Source organism: Lactuca saligna, chromosome 4 (genome assembly GCF_052625555.1).
Source record: "Lactuca saligna cultivar CGN05327 chromosome 4, ASM5262555v1, whole genome shotgun sequence".
Taxonomy (NCBI): domain Eukaryota; kingdom Viridiplantae; phylum Streptophyta; class Magnoliopsida; order Asterales; family Asteraceae; genus Lactuca; species Lactuca saligna.
The window spans coordinates 78,899,313-78,904,806 of NC_136420.1; positions in this window are offsets into that span (position 1 = coordinate 78,899,313).

Below are 5,494 nucleotides of genomic sequence, written 5' to 3' on the forward strand. Positions count from 1 at the left end.
CTACCCGAGAGAGATTGTCTTATAGAGGTATCGAGGTCGATTTTTTATTTTGTGCCCCATTTATCATACTAGAGTGGAGACTATCAATCATCTTTTTCACTGGATGTAATGAATTGTGTGATATTTGGAATCGTATTTCTATTTTGGTGGAATGCTCCTCTTCCAAACCAGATTTCTATTCAATCTTTACTGTATTCGGCGGACCATGTTCCTTTACGATGAGGACAACGGAAGGCGATTGATGCAATGGTTTTGACCTCTTTTTGGAGTTTGTGGAATTTTCATAATTCTCTTTGATGTGAATTTACCTAGAAAAACTATTATTTTTTACGATATCATAGATATATCATATTTTTGGATTTCCAATAGATGTAATAATGCAAATATTGCTTGGATTGTCGGATACATAACTCAGCCTTATCTTCTATTCTTTTGTAATGTTTCTTTTTTAAATCCTTAGTTTTTAATAATACCGTGTCATTCAAAAAAAAAAAAAATTACACCTAGGGCATTTTCAAATGGTTATTGTTTTTTTAATGGATTTGAATTACTAGTATATATATTTGAATATGTATGGTTTTTTATTGGTTTTAAATTGCTACCGTGTATATCGTGTATATCTGAATGATTATTGTTTTTTCTGCAGGAAACCAATGCCAATAATTCCTTTGCTTAGGACCACTTTTGGGAACTAATGCCAAAAAGCAAGTAAAATGAACATAATGATAAATAATATAATACTAGGTGTGAGACTCATGTATTACATGGGTTTAATTAAAAAAAATATGAAATTTTAACAATTTGAAAAGTTTAAATTTATAATAAAAATGAAAAAAAATTGAATTATTAAAATTATTGAAACTTTAATTTATTGAATACATTACATATATAAACTCTTTCTAATAAATACTTTACATATATATTACATTACATATTAAATGTGAAATTTTAATTTAATAAAATAAAAAATACAATAAAATGACAAGTGGAAAATAGAAAATTTTAAAAATTTTAAAAAATGACAAGTGTTCAAATGAAGGAGAAGAGGACATGTGATAAAAAAATCTTCATTTATTATAGTAAGATGATTTTATATTCATGATCTATGATGCGTACATAATAATTTTTAACTATAGATTGCAATTTCTATTTTATACGATTATATAATACAACATTTAATATATGAATTGTTATGTTTGGCTAAAAAATATTATATAAAAATCACTATCCATTCTTTAGTCCTAGAACCGAATTAACTGGCTCCAAACCTGTAACCGAAGCAGTCCCATTTATTCACCCCGGTCTAGTTTTTGGTTACATTTTTGGCCTAAAAAAAAAAAAAAAAAAAGTACCAACCGGTTCAATACAGGTCTTGCACTTAAATCACCCCTAATTACAAACTTCGCTACAATCATTATTTAATGCAAATAGTCAATTGGAATCAAATATAAAAAAATAATTACAATGTACTAAAATACATTATCAATATTGTAGCACGTAACCGAAGATAGACACTACACTATATTTATTTATAATATATTATTATATACGACTTCGATGTAATACAGAATTTTATTATATTAAAATAAAAGATACATGGAATATTCAATGTTTTCATTTAATTGGTTCACGTTAAGTTGTAAACAAAATGGGAACAACGGGAACAACGTTTTAAGTTTTCTTATCTAATTAAATAATAATAATAATAATAATAATAATAATAATAACAACATAAACAATCTCTCTCTCTCTCTCTCTCTCTCTCTCTCTCTCTCTCTCTCTCTCTCTCTCTCTCTCTCTCTCTCTCTCTCTCTCTCTCTCTCTCTCTCTCTCTCTCTCTCTCTCTCTCTCCGGTGCAACGGTCTGTCTACCATGATTAAGTATGGTGCATTGGGACGCCTAGCAGGGGTAAACCGTTGCAAAATTAATTAACGAAACAAGGGCATTAGATTATGGGAAGGTGGATCATAGTCAATGTTTGATTTCACCGACTCTTAATCTCTTATGCCTAAGGATACTAGTATGGTTTTTGAAATGATCTATGTTAAAAAAAAATTCCACCATCTTTGGGAACATCGAAGTTGTAAGATGCACGTGCAAAGTTTGGCAACATTATTGGAGTTTTTATTGCACGGATGAAATCAAAATTTGCAAGAGTTTTTGTTGTGTTCGGTTTGTCCGAGTTGTTAATATCCAAACTCTTATATGTAAATAATGTTTGGTATTCTTGTATCAACGATGCCTTCTCATTAAACAATTGGGAATATAAATACAATGTGATCCCTATAACTACGGAAAGGATATACACAATATATTACATCAAATAAACGCAGGGTAATATGGAAAATATATCGTCCAAGAGTCCCCCGCAGTTGGAGCAAGAGGAAGCCGGATGCTCAAACTGTCTCTGAGTCGAGGAAAAGTTGACGTGGCAACCCTTTAGTGAAGATGTGAGCATACTGGTAAGCGGACGAGACATGTAAGACTCGTATTTGACCAATAGCAACTTTCTTCTAGACAGAGTGTATATCCATTTCCACGTGTTTCGTGCGCTGATGGTAAACTGGGTTTCCGAACAAGTAAACATCGGAGACGTTGTCACAATAAACCAAGGTGGCACGTCAAAGAGGAGTGTCCAACTTAAGAAGTAAATTGTGTAGCCAGCAAGCTTTGACTACAACATTTGCAACACCTCTATACTCAGCTTCAGCACTAGAACGAGATAGAGTAGTTTGGTGGTTAACAGACCATGAGATTAAGTTATCACCTAAGAAAACACAGTAGCTCGACGTAAATCGTCGCTTTCCTAACATCCTCCCCAATTGGCATCAGTATAGGAGACCAATTGAGTTGAAAGAGGTGGATATAATTCAACCCATGATCTGAAGTTCCCTGTAGGTATCTGATGATGCGCTTTAAGGCGTTGAAGAGTGGTACTCTGGGGGCATGCATAAAAAGACAGATTTGTTGCACTATGTAGGTAATGTCCGGACGGGTAAATGTGAGATATTGAAGTATGCCAGCAAGACTTCGGTACAAGGAGGGATCGGCCACTAGTTCACCAACATGAAGACTGAGTTTGGGATTAGTACCAACAGGAGTGGCGATAGGTTTACATGCTTCCATGTTTGCACGTTTTACGATAGTGTCGATGTAGTTTCGTTGGGACAAAAGTATGTTATTCTTGGTACGAGTGACAGTAATGCCCGAAAAGTAAGATAAGGTACCAAGATCGCTCATGTTAAGTTCTTGTTTCAAGGCTTGAATGCGAAGTGTCTTTAATGCCGTGGAGATGGTGGGCAAGATGATGTCGTCGACATACATAAGCGGGTGTGCTATACCAAGGCCTTGTTTGTAAATAAACATGGACATGTCACATTTGCTACACACAAAGCCAATAGTTAGTAAGTAAGAGGCAAAGCGTTCATATCAGGCCTGAGGGGCCTGTTTCAACCCATAGGGAGATTTATGCAATTTGCAAACATGACTGGGGTAGTGGGGGTTGAAGAACCTGAGATGTTGGTGCATATAATCTGTTTCATGTAAGTGACCATGCAGAAAGGGATTTTTAACATCCAGTTGATGGATGTCTCATTTTCATCCCAAAGAAAGGCTAAGAACATTCCGAATTATGGTTAGTTTGACAATAAGACTAAATGTCTCATCACAATCGATCCCAACTTCTTGTGTTTTCCCATTGACAAAGAGGCGAGACGTATATCATTCCAGAGTACCATTAATTTTAAACTTATGGCGAAAAAGCCCGTGACAATGGATAATATTGTGGTTCGTTAGCCTTGGCACAAGCCCCTATGTTTCCTCTTTCAATAAAACATTATATTTGTATGTCATAGCATCGAGACAATTTTGATCACTAAGAGCAACTCTTGAGTCAAGGGGGATGGGAGATAAGCTCTAAGTGTGAAGAGTGAATATGGTATTTGGTTTAACGATCCCACTCTTAGAGCGAGTGTGCATGCATTGGGGTGGGAGTAGGGGTGGGGCTGGGGTTGCAGTTGGGGTTATACTTTGTGGTGAAGTTAGAATAGGAGTTGGTGGGGGTATGGGAAGTTAAGGAGAGAGTGTTTGAGGTGGGTTGAGTAGTGGGTGGAGTGTGAGGTGGGTTGGAAGGTTGGGCAATGAGTTGAAGATGGGTAATATAAGGTGAAGGATCAATTTCATTGAGCAAGTAATATGAGTTGGCTTGATATTTGGTAAGATTGGAGTAAGGGAATATATTTTCATGAAAGGTGACATGAAGAGAAATGATTGGTTTAGGATTTGAGAGTGGAAGACACGGGTATCCATGATGATTGTCAGGGTACCCAAGACACACGCAAGGTGTGGATCGTCGTGCAAGCTTATGTGGACCAGTAGCCGATACATTTGGGTAACAAAGACACCCAAAGGTTGTTAAGTGTGAGTATATTGGGGTGCGAAGGTAAAGTATTTGAATTGGATTTTTGTTAGCAATAGAACGAGAGGGAAGTATATTTGTAAGGTAGGTGGATGTATGAAGAACATAATTCCAAAAGGAGGGAAGTAGGGGAGGCATGTATGAGAGATGTGTGAATCATGTTATTTAGAGTGTGTATGATGTGTTCGGCTTTACCATCTTGGGATGAGTTGTAAGGACATGTTAAGCGGATTTTTATGCAATTTGTAGAGCAAGATTGGTGGAAAGAGGTATTGTTGAATTTCGTCCATTGTCGCATTGAAAGGGATTTAATGTTTGTTGAGAATTGGGTTTGTATAAATTTATGAAAGTTAAGTAACTAAGGGAATGTTTCAGATTTGGATTTGAGAGAGAAATTTCATATGTAATGTAAGTAATCATCAAGAAGGATGAGATAGTATTTGTGTCCAAGGGTACTAGATATAGGTGATGTCTAAATGCCAGCATGTATAATATCAAACGGTAAATAAGTAACATAAACTTAATCAAAAAATGGTATCCGACAATGTTTTCCTAATGAGTAAGCATTACATAGAATAGATTTGTTGTTACTAATTTTAGGAAACGAAAAAAGAACTAAAAGAATTAAAATTAGGAGCAATAGGGTGGTTAAGACGACTATGCCACACGTTGTGAGAGATAGTATGGAAAGCAACAGGATGGCACTCGATTGGAGGTGCAGGCATGACACGGTAGAGGTCTCCAAAACTGTCACATCATGTTATAACCTTCTTTATATTGAGATCCTTCACAGTAAAACCGAAGAAGTCAAATTTAGTAGAAGTATTATTTCTCAATTAAATTTTCTAACGGAGACAAGATTTTCAATGATATTAGGCACATGATAAACTTGATTTAAGCGGAAAGAAAAGTTGAGGTAGGATGTGATAAAATTTACAGGACCAAGAATTGGAAATCGAGTGCCATTACCATGTAACAATCCAATTTTCAAGGCCAAAAATTTCATTTTTAAATGAAGTGACTTATAAAAATTGTTTAACAAAAAACAGTTTCGATAGCATATCAATCCATAAAACC